The sequence below is a fragment of the Synchiropus splendidus genome, chromosome 9, assembly GCF_027744825.2.
Source record: "Synchiropus splendidus isolate RoL2022-P1 chromosome 9, RoL_Sspl_1.0, whole genome shotgun sequence".
Lineage (NCBI taxonomy): Eukaryota > Metazoa > Chordata > Actinopteri > Syngnathiformes > Callionymidae > Synchiropus > Synchiropus splendidus.
Window position 1 is genome coordinate 1,998,780 of NC_071342.1, and position 25,986 is coordinate 2,024,765.

The following is a 25,986-nucleotide window of genomic DNA, read 5'->3' on the forward strand; positions in this document are numbered from 1 at the left end:
GAAATCAACCTCATCTCAGGCTGAAAACGAGTTTTACGCATTGTGCCATAACTTTGCAGCGAAGCTTCAGAACATGAAATTTTAACCTCCCACTATAGCAGAATGCGTCTTTCTAGTAGTTGCACATCAAATCTTAGCTGTCTGAAGTCTTTTTCCAAAGTTCTCAACATTTTTATGTTTGGCGTTCTGAAATCGACCTTATCTGAGGATGAAAATTTGTTTTCTGCATTGTGCCAAAACTCTGTAGGTAAGCTCCAGAACATGAAATTTTCACCTCCCACTATAGCAGAAAGGGTCTTTCTAGTAGTTGCACATCAAATCTAAGCTGTTTGAAGTGTTTTTCCAAAGTTATCAACACTTTTATGTTTGGCGTTCCTGAATCGACCTTATCTCAGGCTGAAAACGCGTTTTATGCATTGTGCCATAACTTTGCAGGGAAGCTTCAGAACATGAAATTTTCAGCTCCCACTATAGCAGAAAGGGTCTTTCTCGTAGTTGCACATCAAATCTAAGCTGTCTGAAGTGTTTTTTTCAAAGTTATCAACATTTTGATGTTTGGCGTTCCGAAATCGACCTTATCAGAGGATTAAAACGCGTTTTCTGCATTGTGCCAAAACTTTGTAGGTAAGCTCCAGAACATGAAATTTTCACCTCCCACTATAGCAGAAAGGGTCTTTCTAGTAGTTGTACATCAAATCTAAGCTGTTTGAAGTGTTTTTCCAAAGTTATCAACACTTTTATGTTTGGCGTTCCTGAATCGACCTTATCTCAGCCTGAAAACGCGTTTTAGGCATTGTGCCATAACTTTGCAGGGAAGCTTCAGAACATGAAATTTTCAGCTCCCACTATAGCAGAAAGGGTCTTTCTTGTAGTTGCACATCAAATCTAAGCTGTCTGAAGTATTTTTCCAAAGTTATCAACATTCTTATGTTTGGCGTTCCGGAATCAACCATATCGTAGGCTGAAAACATGTTTCCTGCATTTTGCCATAACTTTGCTGGCAAGCTTCAGAACATGAAATTTCCACATCCCACTATAGCAGAAAGGGTCTTTCTAGAAGGTGCACATCAAATCGAAGCTGTCTGAAGTGTTTTTCCAAAGTTATCAACATTTTTATGTTTGGCGTTTCGGAATCGACCTTATCTCCGGTTGAAAACGCGTTTTCTGCATTGTGCCATAACTTTGCAGGGAAGCTTTAGAACATGAAATTTTCACCTCCCACGAGAGCAGAAAGGGTATTCCCAGTAGTTGCACATCAAATCTAAGCTGTCTGTAGAGTTTTTCATGAGTTATCAACATTTTTATGTTTGGCGTTCTGAAATCAACCTCATCTCAGGCTGAAAACGCGTTTCACGCATTGTGCCATAACTTTGCAGGGAAGCTTCAGAACATGACATTTTCAACTCCCACTATAGCAGAAAGGGTCTTTCTCGTAATTGCACATCAAATCTAAGCTGTCTGAAGTGTTTTTCCAAAGTTATCAACACTTTTATGTTTGGCGTTCTGGAAACCACCTTATCTCAGGCTGAAAACAGATTTTCTCCATTGTGCCATAACTTTGCAGGGAAGCTTCAGAACATTAAATTTTCACCTCCCACTATAGCAGAAAGGGTCTTTCTAGTAGTTGCACATCAAATCTAAGCTGTCTGAAGTGTTTTTCCAAAGTTATCAACATTTTTATGTTTGGCGTTCTGGAACCCACCTTATCTCTGGCTGAAAACGCGTTTTCTGCATTGTGCCATAACTTTGCAGGGAAGCTTCAGAACATGACATTTTCACCCCCAACTAGAGCAGAAAGGGTCTTTCTAGTAGTTGCACATTAAATCTAAGCTGTCAGAAGTGTTGTTCCAAAGTAATCAACATTTTTACGTTTGGCGTTTTGGAAACCACCTTATCTCAGGCTGAAAACGCGTTTTCTGCATTGTGCCATAACTTTGCAGGGAAGCTTCAGAACATGAAATGTTCATCTCCCACTATAGCAGAAAGGGTCTTTCTAGTAGTTGCACATCAAATCTAAGCTGTCTGAAGTGTTTTTGCAAAGTCATCAACATTTTCACGTTTGGTGTTCCGGAATCGACTTTATCTCAGGATGAAAAATCGTTTTCTGCATTGTCCCATAACTTTGCAGGGAAGCTTCAGAACATGAAATTTTCAACTCCCACTATAGCAGAAAGGGTCTTTCTAGTAGTTGCACATCAAATCTAAGCTGTCTGAAGTGTTTTTCGACAGTTATGAACATTTTTATGTTTCGCGTTCCGTAATCGACCTTATCTCAGGATGAAAAATCGTTTTCTGCATTGTCCCATAACTTTCCATGGGAAGCTTCAGAACATGAAATTTTGACCTCCCACTATAGCAGAAAGGGTCTTTCTAGTAGTTGCACATCAAATCTAAGCTGTCTGAAGTGTTTTTCGAAAGTTATCAACATTTTTATGTTTGGCGTTCCGGAATCGACCTTATCTCACGCTCAAAACGCGTTTTCGGCATTGTGCCATAACTTTGCTGGGAAGCTTCAGAACATGAAATTTTCACGTCCCACTATAGCAGAAAGGGTCTTTCTAGTAGTTGCACGTCACCTCTAAGCTGTCTGAAGTGTTTTTCGAAAGTTATCAACATTTTTACGTTTGGCGTTCCGGAATCGACTTTATCTCAGGATGAAAAATCGTTTTCTGCATTGTCCCATAACTTTGTAGGGAAGCTTCAGAACATGAAATTTTCACCTCCCACTACAGCAGAAAGGGTCTTTCTGGTAGTTGCACATCAAAGGTAAGCTGTCTGAAGTGTTTTTCGAAAGTTATCAACATTTTTATGTTTGGCGTTCCGGAATCGACCTTATCTCAGCCTCAAAACGCGTTTTACGCATTGTGCCATAACTTTGCAGGGAAGCTTCAGAACATGAAATGTTCACCTCCCACTATCGCAGACAGGGTCTTTCTAGTAGTTGCACATCAAATCTAAGCTGTCTGAAGTGTTTTTCCAAAGTTATCAACATTTTTATGTTTGGTGTTCCGGAACCCACCTTGTCTCAGGCTGAAAACGCATTTTCGGCATTGTGCCATAACTTTGCTGGGAAGCTTCAGAACATGAAATTTTCACGTCCCACTATAGCAGAAAGGGTCTTTCTAGTAGTTGCACATCAAATCTAAGCTGTCTGAAGTGTTTTTCCAAAGTTATCAACATTTTTATGTTTGGCGTTCCGGAATCGACCTTATCTCAGGATGAAAAATCGTATTCTGCATTGTGCCATGACTTTGCAGGGAAGCTTCAGAACATGAAATTTTCACGTCCCACTTTAGCAGAAAGGGTCTTTCTAGTATTTGCACATCAAATCTAAGCTGTCTGAAGTGTTTTTCGAAAGTTATGAACATTTTTATATTTGGCGTTCCGGAACCCACCTTATCTCATCCTGAAATCGCGTTTTCGGCATTGTGCCATAACTTTGCAGGGAAGCTTCAGAACATGAAATGTTCACCTCCCACTATCGCAGAAAGGGTCTTTCTAGTAATTGCACATCAAATCTAAACTGTCTGAAGTGTTTTTCGAAAGTTATCAACATTTTTATGTTTGGCGTTCCAGAATCGACCTTATGTCAGGCTGAAAACGCGTTGTCTGCATTGTGACATAACTTTGCATGGAAGCTTTCGAACATGAAATTTTAACCTCCCACTATAGCAGAAAGGGTCTTTCTAGTAGTTGCACATCAAATCTAAGCTGTCTGAAGTGTTTTTCGAAAGTTATCAACATTTTTATGTTTGGCGTTCCGGAACCCACCTTATCTCAGGCTGAAAACGCGTTTTCGGCATTGTGCCATAACTTTGCAGGGAAGCTTCAGAACATTAAATTTTCACGTCCCACTATAGCAAAAAGGGTCTTTCTAGTATTTGAACATCAAATCTAAGCTGTCTGAAGTGTTTTTCGAAAGTTATGAACATTTTTATGTTTCGCGTTCCGTAATCGACCTTATCTCAGGATGAAAAATCGTTTTCTGCATTGGCCCATAACTTTCCAAGGGAAGCTTCAGAACATGAAATTTTGACCTCCCACTATAGCAGAAGGGGTCTTTCTAGTAGTTGCACATCAAATCTAAGCTGTCTGAAGTGTTTTTCGAAAGTTATGAACATTTTTATGTTTCGCGTTCCGTAATCGACCTTATCTCAGGATGAAAAATCGTTTTCTGCATTGTCCCATAACTTTCCATGGGAAGCTTCAGAACATGAAATTTTGACCTCCCACTATAGCAGAAAGGGTCTTTCTAGTAGTTGCACATCAAATCTAAGCTGTCTGAAGTGTTTTTCGAAAGTTATCAACATTTTTATGTTTGGCGTTCCGGAATCGACCTTATCTCAGGCTCAAAACGCATTTTCTGCATTGTGCCATAACTTCTCAGGGAAGCTTCAGAACATGAAATGTTCACCTCCCACTATAGCAGAAAGGGTCTTTCTTGTAGTTGCACATCAAATCTAAGCTGTCTGAAGTGTTTTTCCAAAGTTATCAACATTTTTATGTTTGGCGTTCCGGAACCCACCTTATGTCAGGCTGAAAACGCGTTTTCGGCATTGTGCCATAACTATGCTGGGAAGCTTCAGAACATAAAATTTTCACGTCCCACTATAGCAGAAAGGGTCTTTCTAGTAGTTGCACATCAAATCTAAGCTGTCTGAAGAGTTTTTCGAAAGTTATCAACATTTTTACGTTTGGCGTTCCGGAATCGACTTTATCTCAGGATGAAAAATCGTTTTCTGCATTGTCCCATAACTTTCCATGGGAAGCTTCAGAACATGAAATTTTGACCTCCCAATATAGCAGAAAGGGTCTTTCTAGTAGTTGCACATCAAATCTAAGCTGTCTGAAGCGTTTTTCGAAAGTTATCAACATTTTTATGTTTGGCGTTCTGGAATCGACCATATCTCAGGCTGAAAACGCGTTTTACGCATTGTGCCATAACTTTGCAGGGAAGCTTCAGAAAATGAAATTTTCACCTCCCACTATAGCAGAAAGGGTCTTTCTAGTAGTTGCATATCAAATCTAAGCTGTCTGAAGTGTTGTTCCAAAGTTATCAACATTTTTACGTTTGGCGTTTTGGAAACCACCTTATCTCAGGCTGAAAACGCGTTTTCTGCATTGTGCCATAACTTCTCAGGGAAGCTTCAGAACATGAAATGTTCACCTCCCACTATAGCAGAAAGGGTCTTTCTAGTAGTTGCATATCAAATCTAAGCTGTCTGAAGTGTTTTTCCAAAGTTATCAACATTTTTATGTTTGGCGTTCCGGAACCCACCTTATCTCAAGCTGAAAACGCGTTTTCTGCATAGTGCCATAACTTTGCAGGGAAGCTTCAGAACATGAAATGTTCACCTCCCACTATAGCAGAAAGGGTCTTTCTAGTAGTTGCACATCAAATATAAGCTGTCTGAAGTGTTTTTCCAAAGTTATCAACATTTTTATGTTTGGCGTTCCGGAATCGACCTTATCTCTTGCTCAAAACGCGTTTTACGCATTGTGCCATAACTTTGCAGGGAAGCTTCAGAACATGAAATGTTCACCTCCCACTATCGCAGAAAGTGTCTTTCTAGTAGTTGCACATCAAATCTAAGCTGTCTGAAGTGTTTTTCCAAAGTTATCAACATTTTTATGTTTGGCGTTCCGGAACCCACCTTATCTCAGGCTGAAAACGCGTTTTCGGCATTGTGCCATAACTTTGCAGGGAAGGTTCAGAACATGAAATTTTGACGTCCCACTATAGCAGAAAGGGTTTTTCTAGTATTTGCACATCAAATCTAAGCTGTCTGAAGTGTTTTTCCAAAGTTATCAGCATTTTTATGTTTGGCGTTCCGGAACCCACCTTATCTCAGGCTGAAAACGCGTTGTCTGCATTGTGCCATAACTTTGCATGGAAGCTTTCGAACATGAAATTTTAACCTCCCACTATAGCAGAAAGGGTCTTTCTAGTAGTTGCACATCAAATCTAAGCTGTCTGAAGTGTTTTTCGAAAGTTATCAACATTTTTATGTTTGGCGTTCCGGAACCCACCTTATCTCTGGCTGAAAACGCGTTTTCTGCATTGTGCCATAACTTTGCAGGGAAGCTTCAGAACATGAAATTTTGACCTCACACTATAGCAGAAAGGGTCTTTCTAGTAGTTGCACATCAAATCTATGCTGTCTGAAGTGTTTTTCGAAAGTTATCAACATTTTTATGTTTGGCGTTCCGGAATCGACCTTATCTCAGGCTCAAAACGCGTTTTCGGCATTGTGCCATAACTTTGCTGGGAAGCTTCAGAACATGAAATTTTCACGTCCCACTATAGCAGAAAGGGTCTTTCTAGTAGTTGCACATCAACTCTAAGCTGTCTGAAGTGTTTTTCGAAAGTTATCAACATTTTTACGTTTGGCGTTCCGGAATCGACTTTATCTCAGGATGAAAAATCGTTTTCTGCATTGTCCCATAACTTTGCAGGGAAGCTTCAGAACATGAAATTTTCACCTCCCACTATAGCAGAAAGCGTCTTTCTGGTAGTTGCACATCAAATGTAAGCTGTCTGAAGTGATTTTCGAAAGTTATCAACATTTTTATGTTTGGCGTTCCGGAATCGACCTTATCTCAGGCTGAAAAGGCGTTTTACGCATTGTGCCATAACTTTGCAGGGAAGCTTCAGAACATGAAATGTTCACCTCCCACTATCGCAGAAAGGGTCTTTCTAGTAGTTGCACATCAAATCTAAGCTGTCTGAAGTGTTTTTCCAAAGTTATCAACATTTCAATGTTTGGCGTTCCGGAACCCACCTTATCTCAGGCTGAACACGCGTTTTCGGCATTGTGCCATAACTTTGCTGGGAAGCTTCAGAACATGAAATTTTCACGTCCCACTATAGCAGAAAGGGTCTTTCTAGTAGTTGCAAATCAAATCTAAGCTGTCAGAAGTGTTTTTCCAAAGTTATCAACATTTTTATGTTTGGCGTTCCGGAATCGACCTTATCTCAGGATGAAAAATCGTTTTCTGCATTGTCCCATAACTTTGCAGGGAAGCTTCAGAACATGAAATTTTCACGTCCCACTATAGCAGAAAGGGTCTTTCTAGTATTTGCACATCAAATATAAGCTGTCTGAAGTGTTTTTCGAAAGTTATCAATATTTTTATGTTTGGCGTTCCAGAATCGACCTTATGTCAGGCTGAAAACGCGTTGTCTGCATTGTGCCATAACTTTGCATGGAAGCTTTCGAACATGAAATTTTAACGTCCCACTATAGCAGAAAGCGTCTTTCTAGTAGTTGCACATCAAATCTAAGCTGTCTGAAGTGTTTTTCGAAAGTTATCAACATTTTTACGTTTGGCGTTCCGGAACCCACCTTATCTCAGGCTGAAAACGCGTTTTCGGCATTGTGCCATAACTTTGCAGGGAAGCTTCAGAACATGAAATTTTCACGTCCCACTGTAGCAAAAAGGGTCTTTCTAGTATTTGAACATCAAATCTAAGCTGTCTGAAGTGTTTTTCGAAAGTTATCAACATTTTTATGTTTGGCGTTCTGGAACCCACCTTATCACAATCTGAAAACGCGTTTTCTGCATTGTGCCATAACTTTGCAGGGAAGCTTCAGAACATGAAATTTTCACATCCCACTATACCAGAAAGGGTCTTTCTAGTAGTTGCACATCAAATCTAAGGTGTCTGATGTGTTTTTCCAAAGATATTAACATTTTTATGTACGGCGTTCCGGAATCGACCTTATCTCAGGCTGAAAACGCGTTTCACGCATTGTGCCATAACTTTGCAGGGAACCTTTGGAACATGAAATTTTCACCTCCTACTATAGCAGAAAGGGTCTTTCTAGGAGTTACACATCAAATCTAAGCTGTCTGAAGTGTTTTTCCAAAGTTATCAACATTTTTATGTTTGGCGTTCCGGAATCGACATTATCTCAGGCTGAAAACGCATTTTCTGCATTGTGCCATAACTTTGCAAGGAAGCTTCAGAACATGAAATTTTAACTTCCCACTATAGCAGAAAGGGACTTTCTAGTAGTTGGACATCAAATCTAAGCTGTCTGAAGTGTTTTTCCAAAGTTATCAACATTTTTATGTTTGGCGTTCCGGAATCGACCTAATCTCAGTCTGAAAACGCGTTTTACACATTGTGCCATAACTTTGCAGGGAACCATTAGAACATGAAATTTTCACCTCCCACTATAGCAGAAAGGGTCTTTCTAGTAGTTGCACATCAAATCTAAGCTGTCTGAAGTGTTGTTCCAAAGTCATCAACAATGTTACGTTTGGCGTTTCGGAACCCACCTTATCTCTGGCTGAAAACGTATTTTCTGCTTTGTGCCATAACTTTGCTGGGAATCTTTAGAACATGGAATTTTAACCTCCCACAACAGCATAAAGGGTCTTTCTTGTAGTTGCACGTCAAATCTAAGCTGTCTGAAGTGGTTTTCCAAAGTTATCAACATTTTTATGTTTGGCGTTCGGGAACCCACCTTATCTCAGGCTGAAAACGCGTTTTTTGCATTGTGCCATAACTTTGCAGGGAAGCTTCAGAACATGAAATTTTCACCTCCCTCTAAAGCAGAAAGGGTCTTTCTTATAGTTGCACATCAAATCTAAGCTGTCTGAAGTGTTTTTCCAAAGTTATCCACATTTTTATGTTTGGCGTTCCGGAATCGACCTAATCTCAGTCTGAAAACGCCTTTTACACATTGTGCCATAACTTTGCAGGGAACCATTAGAACATGAAATGTTCACCTCCTACTATAGCAGAAAGGGTCTTTCTGGTAGTTGCACATCAAATCTAAGCTGTCTGAAATGTTTTTTCCAAAGTTATCAACATTTTTATGTTTGGCGTTCCGGAATCGACCTTGTCTCAGGCTGAAAACGCATTTTCTGCATTGTACCATAACTTTGCAAGGAAGCTTCAGAACATGAAATTTTCACCTCCCACTATAGCAGAAAGGGTCTTTCTAGCAGTTGCACATCAAATCTAAGCTGTCTGAAATGTTTTTTCCAAAGTTATCAACATTTTTATGTTTGGCGTTCCGTAACCCACCTTATCTCTGGCTGAAAACGTATTTTCTGCGTTGTGCCATAACTTTGCAAGGAAGCTTCAGAACATGAAATGTTCACCTCCCACAATAGCATAAAGGGTCATTCTTGTAGTTGCACGTCAAATCTAAGCTGTCTGAAGTGGTTTTCCAAAGTTATCAACATTTTTATGTTTGGCGTTCGGGACCCCACCTTATCTCTGGCTGAAAACGCGTTTTTTGCATTGTGCCATAACTTTGCAGTGAAGCTTCAAAACATGAAATTTTCACCTTCCTCTAAAGCAGAAAGGGTCTTTCTAGTAGTTGCACATCAAATCTAAGCTGTCTGAAGTGTTGTTCCAAAGTTATCAGCATTTTTACGTTTGGTGTTCCGGAACCCACCTTATCTCAGGCTGAAAACGTGTTTTCTGCATTGTGCCATAACTTTGTAGGGAAGCTTCAGAACATGAAATGTTCACCTCCCACTATCGCAGAAAGGGTCTTTCTAGTAGTTGCACATCAAATCTAAGCTGTCTGAAGTGTTTTTCCAAAGTTATCAACATTTTTATGTTTGGCGTTCCGGAACTCACCTTATCTCAGGCTGAAAACGCGTTTTCTGCATTGTTCCTTAACTTTGCAGAGAAGCTTCAGAACATGAAATTTTCAACTCCCACTATAAGAGACAGGGTCTTTCGAGTAGTTGCACATCAAATATAAGTTGTCTGAAGTGTTTCTCGAAAGCTATCAACATTTTTATGTTTGGCGTTCCGGAAACGACCTTATCTCGGGATGAAAAATCGTTTTCTGCATTGTGCCATAACTTTGTAGGGAAGCTTCAGAACATGAAATGTTCACCTCCCACTATCGCAGAAAGGGTCTTTCTAGTAGTTGCACATCAAATCTAAGCTGTCTGAAGTGTTTTTCCAAAGTTATCAACATTTTTATGTTTGGCGTTCCGGAACTCACCTTATCTCAGGCTGAAAACGCGTTTTCAGCACTGTTCCTTAACTTTGCAGAGAAGCTTCAGAACATGAAATTTTCAACTCCCACTATAAGAGACAGGGTCTTTCGAGTAGTTGCATATCAAATATAAGTTGTCTGAAGTGTTTCTCGAAAGCTATCAACATTTTTATGTTTGGCGTTCCGGAAACGACCTTATCTCGGGCTGAAAACGCGTTTTCTGCATTGTGCCATAACTTTGCAGGGAAGCTTCAGAACATGAAATTTTCACCTCCCACTATAGCAGAATAGGTCTTTCTAGTCGTTGTACATCAAATCTAAGCTGTCTGAAGTGTTTTTCCAAAGTTATCAACATTTTTACGTTTGGCGCTCTGGAACCCACATTACTTCAGGCTGGAAACGCGTTTTCTGCATTGTGCCATAACTTTGCAAGGAAGCTTCAGAACATGAAATTTTCAACTCCCACTATAGCAGAAAGATTCTTTTTAGTAGTTACACATCAAATCTAAGCTGTCTGAAGTGTTTTTCCAAAGTTATCAACATTTTTATGTTTGGCGTTCCGGAACCCACCTTATCTCTGGCTGAAAACGCATTTTCTGCTTTGCGCCATAACTTTACTGGGAATCTTTAGAACATGAAATTTTCAACTCCCACTATAGCAGAAAGAGTCTTTTTAGTAGTTACACATCAAATCTAAGCTGTCTGAAGTGTTTTTCCAAAGTTATCAACATTTTTAAGTTTGGCATTCCGGAACCCACCTTATCGCAGGCTGAAAACGCGTTTTCAGCATTGTTCCTTAACTTTGCAGGGAAGCATCAGAACATGAAATTTTCATCTCCCACTATGACAAACAGGGTCTTTCTAATAGTTGCACATCAAATCTAAGCTGTCTGAAGCGTTTTTCCAAAGTTATAAACAGTTTTATGTTTGGCGTTCCGGAACCCACCTTATCTCAGGCTGAAAACGCGGTTTCTGCATTGTTCCTTAACTTTGCAGGGAAGCTTCAGAACATGAAATTTTCAACTCCCACTATAACAGACAGGGTCTTTCTAGTAGTTGCACATCAAATCTAAGTTGTCTGAAGTGTTTTTCGAAAGTTATTAACATTTTTGTGTTTGGCGTTCCGGAATCGACCTTATGTGAGGCTGAAAACGCGTTTTCTGCATTGTGCCGTAACTTTGCAGGGAATTTTCAGAACATGAAATTTTCACCTCCCACTATAGCAGAAAGGGTCTTTCTAGTAGTTGCAAATCAAATCTAAGCTGTCTGAAGTGTTTTTCCAAAGTTCTCAACATTTTTATGTTTGGCGTTCTGGAACCCACCTTATCTCAGGCTGAAAACGCATTTTCTGCATTGTGCCATAACTTTGCAGGAAAGCTGCATAATATGAAATTTTCACCTCCCACTATAGCAGATAGGGTCTTTCTAGTAGTTGCACATCAAATCTAAGCTGTCTGAAGTGTTTTTCCAAAGTTATCAACATTTTTATGTTTGCCGTTCTGAAATCAACCTCATCTCAGGCTGAAAACGAGTTTTACGCATTGTGCCATAACTTTGCAGCGAAGGTTCAGAACATGAAATTTTCACCTCCCACTATAGCAGAAAGGGTCTTTCTCGTAGTTGCACATCAAATCTAAGCTGTCTGAAGTGTTTGTCGAAAGTTATCAACATTTTTATGTTTGGCGTTCCGGAATCAACCTTATCTCAGGCTGAAAACGCGTTTTCTGCATTGTGCCATAACTTTGCAGGGAAATTTCAGAACATGACATTTTCACCTCCCACTATAGCATAAAGGGTCTCTCTAGTAGTTGCACATCAAATCTAAGCTGTCTGAAGTGTTTTTCGGAAGTTATCAACATTTTTATATTTGGCGTTCCGGAATCGACCTTATGTGAGGCTGAAAACGCGTTTTCTGCATTGTGCCATAACTTTGCAGGGAAGCTTCAGAACAAAAAAATTTCACCTCCCACTATAGCAGAAAGGGTCTTTCTAGTAGTTGCACATCAAATCTAAGCTGTCTGAAGTGTTTTTCCAAAGTTATCAACATTTTTATGTTTGGCATTCCGGAATTGACCTTATGTGTGGCTGAAAACGTGTTTTCTGCATTGTGACATAACTTTGCAGGGCAGCTTCAGAACATGAAATTTTAACCTCCCACGATAACAGAAAGGGTCTTTCTAGTAGTTGCACATCAAATCGAAGCTGTTTGAATTGTTTTTCCAAAGTTATCAACACTTTTATGTTTGGTTTTCCGGAATCACCCTTATCTCAGCCTGAAAACGGGTTTTACGCATTGTGCCATAACTTCTCAGGGAAGCTTCAGAACATGAAATGTTCACCTCCCATTATAGCAGAAAGGGTCTTTCTAGTAGTTGCAGATCAAATATAAGCTGTCTGAAGTGTTTTTCCAAAGTTAACAGCATTTTTATGTTTGGCGTTCCGGAATCAACCTTATGTGAGGCTGAAAACGCGTTTTCTGCATTTGCCGTAACTTTCCAGGGAATTTTCAGAACATGAAATTTTCACCTCCCACTATAGCAGAAAGGGTCTTTCTAGTAGTTGCAAATCAAATCTAAGCTGTCTGAAGTGTTTTTCCAAAGTTATCAACATTTTTATGTTTGGCGTTCCGTAACCCACCTTATCTCAGGCTGAAAACGCCTTTTCTGCATTGTGCGATAACTTTGCAGGGAAGCTTGAGAACATGGAATGTTCACCTCCCACTATAGCAGAAAGGGTCTTTCTGGTAGTTGCACATCAAATCAAAGCTGTCTGAAGTGTTTTTCCAAAGTTATCAACATTTTTATGTTTGGCGTTCTGGAACCCACCTTATCTCAGGCTGAAAACGCGTTTCCTGCATTGTGCCATAACTTTGCAGGGAGACTTCAGAACATGAAATTTTCTCCTCCCGCTATAGCAGAAAGGGTCTTTCTAGTAGTTGCACATCAAATCTAAGCTGTCTGAAGTGTTGTTCCAAAGTCATCAACAATTTTACGTTTGGCGTTTCGGAACCCACCTTATGTCAGGCTGAAAACGCGTTTTCTGCATTGTGCCATAACTTTGCAGGGAAGCTTCAGAACATGAAATGTTCACCTCCAACTATAGCAGAAAAGGTCTTTCTAGTAGTTGCACAGCAAATCTAAGCTGTTTGAAGTGTTTTTCCAAAGTTAACACCATTTTTATGTATGGCGTTCAAGAAACAACCTTATATCAGGCTGAAAACGCGTTTTACGAAATTTGTCATAACTTTGCAGGAAAGATTCAGAACTTGAAATTTTCACCTCCCACTATAGCAGAAAGGGTCTTTCTAGTAGTTGCACATCAAATCTAAGCTGTCTGAAGTGTTTTTCCAAAGTTATCAACATTTTTATGTTTGGCGTTCTGGAACCCACCTTATCTCAGGCTGAAAACGCGTTTCCTGCATTGTGCCATAACTTTGCAGGGAGACTTCAGAACATGAAATTTTCTCCTCCCACTATAGCAGAAAGGGTATTTCTAGTAGTTGCCCATCAAATCTAAGTTGTCTGAAGTGTTTTTTCAAAGTTATCAACATTTTATGTGTGGCGTTCCGGAACCCACCTTATCTCAGGCTGAAAGCAGGTTTTCTGCATTGTGCCATAACTTTGCAGGGAAGCTTCAGAACATGAAATGTTCACCTCCAACTATAGCAGAAAGGGTCTTTCTAGTAGTTGCACAGCAAATCTAAGCTGTTTGAAGTGTTTTTCCAAAGTTAACACCATTTTTATGTATGGCGTTCCAGAAACAACCTTATATCAGGCTGAAAACGCGTTTTACGCAATTTGCCATAACTTTGCAGGAAAGATTCAGAACTTGAAATTTTCACCTCCCACTACAGCAGAAAGGGTCTTTCTAGTAGTTGCACATCAAATCTAAGCTGTCTGAAGTGTTTTTCCAAAGTTATCAACATTTTTATGTTTGGCGTTATGGAATCGACCTTATCTCAGGCTGAAAATGTGTTTTCTGCATTGTGCCATAACTTTGCAATGACGCTTCAGAACATGTTATTTTTTCTTCCCACTATAGCAGAAAGGGTCTTACTAGTAGTTGCACATCAAATCTAAGCTGTCTGAATTGTTTTTCCAAAGTTATCAACTTTTTTATGTTTGGCGTTCTGGAACCCACCTAAACTCAGGCTGAAAACGCGTTTTCTGCTTTGTGGCATAACTATGCAGGGAAGCTTCAGAACATGAAATTTTCACATCCCACTGTAGCAGAAAGGGTCTTTCTAGTAGTTGCACATCAAATCTAAGATGTCTGAAGTGTTTTTCGAAAGTCATCAACATTTTTATGTTTTCCGTTCCAGAATCGACCTTATCTCAGGCTGAAAACGCGTTTTCTGCATTGTGCCAAAACTTTGCATTGATGATTCCGAACATGAAATTTTCAGGTCCCACAATAGCAGAAAGGGTCTTTCTCGCAGTTGCACAAAAAATCTAAGCTGTCTGATGTGTTTTTCCAAAGTTATCAACATTTTTATGTTTGGTGTTCCGGAATCAACCTTATCTCAGGCTGAAAACAGGTTTTCTGCATTGTGCCATAACTTTGCAGGGAAGCTTCAGAACATGAAATGTTCACCTCCAACTATAGCAGAAAGGGTCTTTCTAGTAGTTGCACAGCAAATCTAAGCTGTTTGAAGTGTTTTTCCAAAGTTAACACCATTTTTATGTATGGCGTTCCGGAATCGACCTTATCTCAGGCTGAAAACGCGTTTTCTGCATTGTCCCATAACTTTGCAGGGAAGCTTCAGAACATGAAATTTTCAAATCCCACTATAGCAGAAAGCGTCTTTCTAGCAGTTGCACATCAAATCTAAGCTGTCTGAAGTGTTTCTCCAAAGTTATCAACATTTTTATGTTTGGCGTTCCGGAATCGACCTTATCTCAGGCTGAAAATGCGTTTTCTGCATTGTGCCATAACTTTGCAGGGAAGCTTCAGAACATGAAATTTTCACATCCCACTATAGCAGAAAGGGTCTTTCTAGTAGTTGCATATCAAATCTAAGCTGTCTGAAGTGTTTTCCCAAAGTTATCAACATTTTTGTGTTTGGCGTTCCGTAACCCACCTTATCTCAGACTGAAAACGGGTTTTCTGCTTTGTGCCATAACTTTGCTGGGAAGCTTCAGAACATGAAATTTTAACCTCCCACTATAGCACAAAGGGTCTTTCTAGTAGTTGCACATCAAATCTAAGCTGTCTGAAGTGTTTTCCCAAAGTTATCAACATTTTTATGTTTGGCGTTCTGGAATCGACCTTATCTCACGCTGAAAATGCGTTTTCTGCATTGTGCCATAACTTTGCAGGGAAGCTTCAGAACATGAAATTTTCAACTCCCACTATAGCAGAAAGTGTCTTTCTAGTAGTTGCATATCAAATCTAAGCTGTCTGAAGTGTTTTCCCAAAGTTATCAACATTTTTGTGTTTGGCGTTCCGTAACCCACCTTATCTCAGACTGAAAACGGGTTTTCTGCTTTGTGCCATAACTTTGCTGGGAAGCTTCAGAACATGAAATTTTAACCTCCCACTATAGCACAAAGGGTCTTTCTAGTAGTTGCACATCAAATCTAAGCTGTCTGAAGTGTTTTCCCAAAGTTATCAACATTTTTATGTTTGGCGTTCCGTAACCCACCTTATCTCAGGCTGAAAACGCCTTTACTGCATTCTGCCATTACTTTGCAGGGAAGCTTGAGAACATGGAATGTTCACCTCCCACTTAGCAGAAAGGGTCTTTCTAGTAGTTGCACATCAATTCGATGCAGTCTGAAGTGTTTTTCCAAAGTTATCAACTTTTTTATGTTTGGCATTCCGGAATCTACCTTATCTCAGGCTGAAAACGCATTTTACGCATTGTGCCATAACTTTGCAGGTAAGCTTCAGAACATAAAATTTTATTTTCACCTCCCACTATAGCAGAAATGGTCTTTCGAGTAGTTGCACATCAAATCTAAGCTGTCTGAAATGTTTTTCCAAAGTTATCAACATTTTTATGTTTGGCGTTCCGGAACCCACCTTATCTCAGGCTGAAAACGCGTTTTCTGCGTTGTGACATAAATTTGCATAGAAGCTTCAGAACATGAAATTTTCACCTCCCACTATAGCAGAAAGGGTCTTTCTGGTAGTTGCACATCAAATCAAAGCTGTCTGAAGTGTTTTTCCAAAGTTATCAACATTTTTATGTTTGGCGTTCTGGAACCCACCTTATCTCAGGCTGAAAACGCGTTTCCTGCATTGTGCCATAACTTTGCAGGGAGACTTCAGAACATGAAATTTTCTCCTCCCACTATAGCAGAAAGGGTCTTTCTAGTAGTTGCACATCAAATCTAAGCTGTCTGAAGTGTTGTTCCAAAGTCATCAACAATTTTACGTTTGGCGTTTCGGAACCCACCTTATCTCAGGCTGAAAACGCGTTTTCTGCATTGTGCCATAACTTTGCAGGGAAGCTTCAGAACATGAAATGTTCACCTCCAACTATAGCAGAAAAGGTCTTTCTAGTAGTTGCACAGCAAATCTAAGCTGTTTGAAGTGTTTTTCCAAAGTTAACACCATTTTTATGTATGGCGTTCAAGAAACAACCTTATATCAGGCTGAAAACGCGTTTTACGCAATTTGCCATAACTTTGCAGGAAAGATTCAGAACTTGAAATTTTCACCTCCCACTATAGCAGAAAGGGTCTTACTAGTAGTTGCACATCAAATCTAAGCTGTCTGAATTGTTTTTCCAAAGTTATCAACTTTTTTATGTTTGGCGTTCTGGAACCCACCTAATCTCAGGCTGAAAACGCGTTTTCTGCTTTGTGGCATAACTATGCAGGGAAGCTTCAGAACATGAAATTTTCACATCCCACTGTAGCAGAAAGGGTCTTTCTAGTAGTTGCACATCAAATCTAAGATGTCTGAAGTGTTTTTCGAAAGTCATCAACATTTTTATGTTTTCCGTTCCAGAATCGACCTTATCTCAGGCTGAAAACGCGTTTTCTGCATTGTGCCAAAACTTTGCATTGATGATTCCGAACATGAAATTTTCAGGTCCCACAATAGCAGAAAGGGTCTTTCTAGCAGTTGCACAAAAAATCTAAGCTGTCTGATGTGTTTTTCCAAAGTTATCAACATTTTTATGTTTGGTGTTCCGGAATCAACCTTATCTCAGGCTGAAAACAGGTTTTCTGCATTGTGCCATAACTTTGCAGGGAAGCTTCAGAACATGAAATGTTCACCTCCAACTATAGCAGAAAGGGTCTTTCTAGTAGTTGCACAGCAAATCTAAGCTGTTTGAAGTGTTTTTCCAAAGTTAACACCATTTTTATGTATGGCGTTCCGGAATCGACCTTATCTCAGGCTGAAAACGCGTTTTCTGCATTGTCCCATAACTTTGCAGGGAAGCTTCAGAACATGAAATTTTCAAATCCCACTATAGCAGAAAGCGTCTTTCTAGCAGTTGCACATCAAATCTAAGCTGTCTGAAGTGTTTCTCCAAAGTTATCAACATTTTTATGTTTGGCGTTCCGGAATCGACCTTATCTCAGGCTGAAAATGCGTTTTCTGCATTGTGCCATAACTTTGCAGGGAAGCTTCAGAACATGAAATTTTCACATCCCACTATAGCAGAAAGGGTCTTTCTAGTAGTTGCACATCAAATCTAAGCTGTCTGAAGTGTTTTTCCAAAGTGATCAAATTTTTATGTTTGGCGTTCTGGAATCGACCTTATCTCACGCTGAAAATGCGTTTTCTGCATTGTGCCATAACTTTGCAGGGAAGCTTCAGAACATGAAATTTTCAACTCCCACTATAGCAGAAAGTGTCTTTCTAGTAGTTGCATATCAAATCTAAGCTGTCTGAAGTGTTTTCCCAAAGTTATCAACATTTTTGTGTTTGGCGTTCCGTAACCCACCTTATCTCAGACTGAAAACGGGTTTTCTGCTTTGTGCCATAACTTTGCTGGGAAGCTTCAGAACATGAAATTTTAACCTCCCACTATAGCACAAAGGGTCTTTCTAGTAGTTGCACATCAAATCTAAGCTGTCTGAAGTGTTTTCCCAAAGTTATCAACATTTTTATGTTTGGCGTTCCGTAACCCACCTTATCTCAGGCTGAAAACGCCTTTACTGCATTCTGCCATTACTTTGCAGGGAAGCTTGAGAACATGGAATGTTCACCTCCCACTATAGCAGAAATGGTCTTTCTAGTAGTTGCACATCAATTCGATGCAGTCTGAAGTGTTTTTCCAAAGTTATCAACTTTTTTATGTTTGGCATTCCGGAATCTACCTTATCTCAGGCTGAAAACGCATTTTACGCATTGTGCCATAACTTTGCAGGTAAGCTTCAGAACATAAAATTTTATTTTCACCTCCCACTATAGCAGAAATGGTCTTTCGAGTAGTTGCACATCAAATCTAAGCTGTCTGAAATGTTTTTCCAAAGTTATCAACATTTTTATGTTTGGCGTTCCGGAACCCACCTTATCTCAGGCTGAAAACGCGTTTTCTGCGTTGTGACATAAATTTGCATAGAAGCTTCAGAACATGAAATTTTCACCTCCCACTATAGCAGAAAGGGTCTTTCTAGTAGTTGCACATCAAATCTAAACTGTCTGAAGTGTTTTTCCAAAGTTATCAACACTTTTATGTTTGGCGTTCCGGAATCGACCTTTTCTCACGCTCAAAATGCGTTTTCTGCTTTGTGCCATAACTGAGCTGGGAAGCTTCAGAACATGAAATTTTAACCTCCCACTGTAGCAGAAAGGGTCTTTCTAGTAGTTGCACATCAAATCTAAGATGTCTGAAGTGCTTTTCGAAAGTCATCAACATTTTTATGTTTTCCGTTCCAGAATCGACCTTATCTCAGGCTGAAAACGCGTTTTCTGCATTGTGCCAAAACTTTGCATTGATGATTCCGAACATGAAATTTTCAGGTCCCACAATAGCAGAAAGGGTCTTTCTAGCAGTTGCACAAAAAATCTAAGCTGTCTGATGTGTTTTTCCAAAGTTATCAACATTTTTATGTTTGGCGTTCCGGAACCCACCTTTTCTCAGGCTGAAAACGGGTTTTCCGCAATATGCCATAACTTTGCAGGGAAGCTTAAGAACATGACATTTTCACCTCCCACTATAGAAGAAAGGGTCTTTCTAGTAGTTGCACATCATATCTAAGCTGTCTGAAGTGTTTTTCCAAAGTTATCAACACTTTTATGTTTGGCGTTCCGGAATCGACCTTATCTCAGGCTGAAAATGCATTTTCTGCATTGTGCCATAACTTTGCAGGGAAGCTTCAGAACATGAAATTTTCACATCCCACTATAGCAGAAAGGGTCTTTCTGGTAGTTGCACATCAAATCGAAGCTGTCTGAAGTGTTTTTCCAAAGTTATCAACATTTTTATGTTTGGCGTTCCGGAACCCACCTTATCTCAGGCTGAAAACATGTTTCTTTCTTTGTGCCATAACTGAGCAGGGAAGCTTCAGAACATGAAATTTTAACCTCCCACTCTAGCAGAAACGGTCTTTCTAGTAGTTGCACATCAAATGTAAGCTGTCTGAAGTGTTTTTCCAAAGTTATCAACATTTTTATATTTGGCGTTCCGGAACCCCCCTTATCTCAGACTGAAAACGCGTTTTCTGGATTGTGCCATAACTTTGCAGGGAAGCTTCAAAACATGAAATTTTCAACCTCCCACTATAGTAGAAAGGGTCTTTCTAGTAGGTGCACATCAAATCTAAGCTGTCTGAAGTGTTTTTCGAAAGTTATCAACATTTTTGTGTTTGGCGTTCCGGAACCCATCTTATCTCAGGCTGAAAACGTATTTTCTGCATTGTGCCATAACTTTGCAGGGAAGCTTCAGAACATGAAATTTTAACCTCCCACAATGGCAGAAAGGGTCTTTCTAGTAGTTGCACATCAAATCTAAGCTGTCTGAAGTGTTTTTCCAAAATTATCAACATTTTTATGTTTGGCGTTCCGGAATCGACCTTATCTCAGACTGAAAATGTGTTTTCTGATTTGTGCCGTAACTTTGCCGGGAAGCCTCAGAACATGAAATTTTCACCTCCCTTTCGAAAGTTATCAACATTTTTATGTTTGGCGTTCCGGAATCGACCTTATCTCAGGCTGAAAACGCGTTTTACGCATTGTGCCATAACTTTGCATAAAGCTTCAGAACATGAAATTTTCACCTCCCAGTATAGTAGAACGGGTCTTTCTAGTAGTTGCACATGATATCTAAGCTGTCTGAAGTGTTTTTCCGAAGTTTTCAACATTTTTATGTTTGGCGTTCCGGAACCCACCTTATCTCAGGCTGAAAACGCGTTTTCGGAATTGTGCCATAGCTATGCAGGGAAGCTTCAGAACATGAAGTTTTCACCTCCCACTATAGCAGAAAGGGTCTTTCTCGTACTTGCGCATCAAATCTAAACTGTCTGAAGTGTTTTGCGTTCCTGAATCGACCTTATTTCAGGCTGAAAACACGATTTACGCAATCTGCCATAACTTTGCAGGGAATCTTCAGAACATGAAATTTTCACCTCCCACTGTAGCAGAAAGGGTCTTTCTAGTAGTTGCACATCAAATCTAAGCTGTCTGAAGTGTTTTTCAAAGGTTATCATATTTTTATATTTGGCGTTCCGGAATTGACCTTGTCTCATGCTGAAAACGCGTTTTCTGCATTGTCCCATAACTTTGCAGGGACGCTTCAGAACATGAAATTTTCACCTCCCACTGTAGCAGAAAGGGTCTTTCTAGTAGTTGCACATCAAATCTAAGCTGTCTGAAGTGTTTTTCAAAGGTTATCATATTTTCATATTTGGCGTTCCGGAATTGACCTTGTCTCATGCTGAAAACGCGTTTTCTGCATTGTGCCATAACTTTGCAGGGAATTTTCAGAACTTGAAATTTACACCTCCCACTATAGCAGAAATGGTCCTTCTAGTAGTTGCACATCAAATGTAAGCTGTGTGAAGTGTGTTTCCAAAGTTATCAACATTTTTATGCTTGGCGTTCCGGAACCCACCTTATCTCAGGCTGAAAACGCGGTTTCTGCATTGTGCCATAACTTTGCAGGAAAGCTGCAGAATATGAAATTTTCACCTCCCACTATAGCAGAAAGGGTTTCTCTAGTCGTTGCACATCAAATCTAAGCTGTCTGAAGTGTTTTTCCAAAGTTATCAACATTTTTATGTTTGGCGTTCCGGAACCCACCTTATCTCAGGCTGTGAGCGCGTTTTCTGCATTGTGCCATAACTTTGGAGGAAAGCTTCAGAACATGAAATTTTCAATTCCCATTATAGCATATAGGGTCTTTCTAATAGTTGCACATCAAATCTAAGCTGTCTGAAGTGTTTTTCCAAAGTTCTCAACATTTTTTTGTTTGGCGTTCCAGAATCGACCTTATCTCAGGCTGAAAACGCCTTTTACACATTGTTTCATAATTTTGCAGGGAAGCTTCAGAACATCAAATTTTCACCTCCCACTATAGTAGAAAGGGTCTTTCTAGTAGTTGCACATCAAATCTAAGCTGCCTGAAGTGCTTTTCCAAAGTTATCAACATTTTTATGATTGGCGTTCCTGAATCGACCTTATCTCAGGCTGAAAACGCGTTTTACGCATTGTGCAGAACTTTGCAGGGAGACTTCAGAACATGAAATTTTCTCCTCCCAGTATAGCAGAAAGGTTCTTTCTAGTAGTTGCACATCAAATCTAACCTGTTTGAAGTGTTTTTCCAAAGTTAACACCATTTTTATGTTTGGCGTTCCAGAAACAACCTTATCTCAGGCTGAAAACGCGTTTCCTGCATTGTGGCATCACTTTGCAGGGATGCTTCAGAACATGAAATTTTCACTTCCCACTGTAGCAGAAAGGGTCTTTCGAGTAGTTGCACATCAAATCTAAGCTGTCTGAAGTGTTTTTCCAAAGTGATCAACATTTTTATGTTTGGCGTCCTGGAACCCTCCTAATCTCAGGCTGAAAACGCGTTTTCTGCATTGTGCCATAACTTTTCAGGTAAGCTTCAGAACAAAAATTTTCCACTTCCCACTATAGCAGAAAGGGTCTTTCTGGTAGTTGCACATAAAATCTAAGCTGTCTGAAGTGTTTTTCCAAAGTTATCAAGATTCTTATGTTTGGCGTTCCGGAATCAACCTTATCTCAGACTGAAAACGTGTTTTCTGCATTGTGCCATATCTTTGGAGGGAAACTTCAGAACATGAAATTTTCACCTCCAACTATAGCAGAAAGGTTTTTTCTAGTAGTTGCACATCAAATCTAACCTGTTTGAAGTGTTTTTCCAAAGTTATCAACATTTTTATGTTTGGCGTCCTGGAACCCTCCTAATCTCAGGCTGAAAACGCGTTTTCTGCATTGTGCCATAACTTTTCAGGTAAGATTCAGAACATGAAATGTTCGCCTACCACTATAGCAGATAGGGTCTTTCTCGTAGTTGCAGATCAAATCTAAGCTGTCTGAAATGTTTTTCCAAAGTTATCAACATTTTTATGTTTGGCGTTCCGGAATCGACCTTATGTGAGGCTGAAAACGCGTTTTCTGCATTGTGCCATAACTTTGCAGGGAAGCTTCAGAAAATGAAATTTTAACCTCCCAATATAGCAGAAAGGGTCTTTCTAGTAGTTGCACATCAAATCTAAGCTGTCTGAAGTGTTTTTCCAAAGTTATCAACATTTTTATGTTTGGTGTTCCTGAATCGACCTTTTCTCATGCTGAAAACGCGTTTTCTGCATTGTGTCATAACTTTGCAGGGAAGCTTCAGAACATGACATTTTCACCTCCCACTATAGCATAACGGGTCTCTCTAGTAGTTGCACATCAAATCTAAGCTGTCTGAAGTGTTTTTCCAGAATAATGAACCTTTTTATGTTTGGCGTTCCGGAATCGACCTAATCTCAGGCTGAAAACGCGTTTTACGCATTGTGCCATAACTTTGCAGGGATGCTTCAGAACATGAAATTTTCACCTCCCACTGTAGCAGAAAGGGTCTTTCGAGTAGTTGTACATCAAATCCTAGCTGTCTGAAGTGTTTTACCGAAGTTATGAACATTTTTATGTTTGGCGTTCCGGAAATGACCTTATGTGAGGCTGAAAACGCGTTTTCTGCATTGTGACATAACTTTGCAGGGAAGCTTCAGAACATGAAATGTTAACCTCCCACTATAGCAGAAAGGGTCTTTCTAGTAGTTGCACATCAAATCTAAGCTGTCTAAAGAGTTTTTCCAAAGTTATCAATATTTTTATGTTTGGCGTTCCAGAAACAACCTTATCTCAGGCTGAAAACGCGTTTCCTGCATTGTTGCATCACTTTGCAGGGATGCTTCAGAACATGAAATTTTCACTTCCCACTGTAGCAGAAAGGGTCTTTCGAGTAGTTGCACATCAAATCTAAGCTGTCTGAAGTGTTTTTCCAAAGTGATCAACATTTTTATGGTTGGTGTTCCTGAATCCACCTTATCTCAGGCTGAAAACGCGTTTCCTGCATTGTGCCATAACTTTGCAGGGAATCTTCAGAACATGAAATTTTCACCTCCGACTACAGCAGAAAGGGTCTTTCTAGTAGTTGCACATCAAATCTAAGCTGTCTGAAATGTTTTTCTAAAGTTATCAACATTTTTACGTTTGGCGTTCCAGAATCGACCTTATCTCAGGCTGAAAACGCGTTGTCTGCATTGTGCCATAACTTTGCATGGAAGCTTCCGAACATGAAATGTTCACGTCCCACTATAGCAGAAAGGGTCTTTATAGTAGTTGCACATCAAATCTAAGCTGTCTGAAGTGTTTTTCGAAAGTTTTCAACATTTTTATGGTTGGTGTTCCTGAATCCACCTTATCTCAGCCTGAAAACGCGTTTCCTGCATTGTGCCATAACTTTGCAGGGAATCTTCAGCACATGAAATGTTCACGTCCCACTATAGCAGAAAGGGTATTTCTAGTAGTTGCACATTAAATCTAAGCTGTCTGAAGTGTTGTTCCAAAGTTATCAACATTTTTATGTTTGGCGTTCCGGAACCCACCTTATCTCAGGCTGAAAACGCGTTTTCGGCATTGTGCCATAACTTTCCAGGGAAGCTTCAGAACATGAAATTTTCAGGTCCCACTATAGCAGAAAGGGTCTTTCTAGTAGTTGCACATGAAATCTAAACTGTCTGAAGTGTTTTTCGAAAGTTTTCAACATTTTTATGGTTGGTGTTCCTGAATCCACCTTATCTCAGGCTGAAAACGCGTTTCCTGCATTGTGCCATAACTTTGCAGGGAATCTTCAGAACATGAAATTTTCACCTCCGACTACAGCAGAAAGGGTCTTTCTAGTAGTTGCACATCAAATCTAAGCTGTCTGAAGTGTTTTTCGAAAGTTTTCAACATTTTTATGTTTGGTGTTCCTGAATCGACCTTATCTCAGGCTGAAAACGCGTTTTACGCATTGTGCCATAACTTTGCAGGAAAGCTTCAGAACATGAAATTTTTACCTCCCACTATAGCAGAAAGGATATTTCCAATAGTTGCACATAAAATCTAAGTTGTGTGAAGTGTTTTTCCAAAGTTATCAACATTTTTATGTTTGGCGTTCCGGATCGCACCTTATTGAAAACGCGTTTTCTGCATTGTGCCATAACTTTGCAGGAAAGCTGCAGAATATGAAATTTCCAACTCCCACTATAGCAGAAAGGGTCTTTCTAGTAGTTGCACATCAAATCAAAGCTGTTTGAAGTTTTTTTCCAAAGTTATCAACATTTTTATGTTTGGCGTTCCGGAACCCACCTTATCTCAGGCTGAAAACGCGTTTTCTGCATTGTGCCATAACTTAGCAGGAAAGCTTCAGAACATGAAATTTTCACCTCCCACTATAGCAGAAAGGGTCTTTCTAGTAGTTGCACATCAAATCTAAGTTGTTTGAAGTGTTTTTCCAAAGTTATCATCATTTTTATGTTTGGCGTTCTGGAACCCACCTTATCTCAGGCTAAAAACGCGTTTTCTGGATAGTGCCATAACTTTGCAGAGAGACTTCAGAACATGAAAGCTTAACATCCCACTATAGCAGAATGGGTCTTTCTAGTAGTTGCACATCAAATCTAAGCTGTCTGAAGTGTTTTTCCAAAGTTATCAACATTTTTATGTTTGGCGTTCTGGAACCCACCTTATCTCAGGCTGAAAACGCGTTTTATGCATTGTGCCATAACTTTGCAGGGAAGCTTCAGAAAATGAACTTTTCACCTCCCACTATAGCAGAAAGGGTCTTTCTAGTAGTTGCACATCAAATCTAAGCTGTCTGAAGTGTTGTTTCAAAGTCATCATCATTTTTACGCTTGGCGTACCGGAACCCACCTTATCTCAGGCTGAAAACGCGTTTTCTGCATTGTGCCATAACTTCTCAGGGAAGCTTCAGAACATGAAATGTTCACCTCCGACTATAGCAGAAAGGGTCTTTCTAGTAGTTGCACATCAAATCTAAGCTGTATGAAGTGTTTTTCCAAAGTTATCAACATTTTTATGTTTGGTGTTCCGGAATCGACCTTATCACAGGATGAAAAATCGTTTTCTGCATTGTCCCATAACTTTCCAGGGAAGCTTCAGAACATGAAATTTTGACCTCCCACTATAGCAGAAAGGGTCTCTCTAGTAGTTGCACATCAAATCTAAGCTGTCTGAAGTGTTTTTCGAAAGTTATCATCATTTTTATGTTTGGCCATCCGGAACCCACCTTATCTCAAGCTGAAAACGCATTTTCTGCATTATGCCATAACTTTGCAGGGAAGCTTCGGAACATGAAATGTTCACCTCCCACTATAGCAGAAAGGGTCTTTCTAGTAGTTGCACATCAAATGTTAGCTGTCTGAAGTGTTGTTCCAAAGTTATCAACATTTTTATGTTTGGCGTTCCGGAACCCACCTTATCTCAGGCTGAAAACGTGTTTTCTGCATTGTGCCATAACTTTGCAGGGAAGCTTCAGAATATGAAATTTTAACCTCCCACAATAGCAGAAAGGGTCCTTCCAGTAATTGCACAT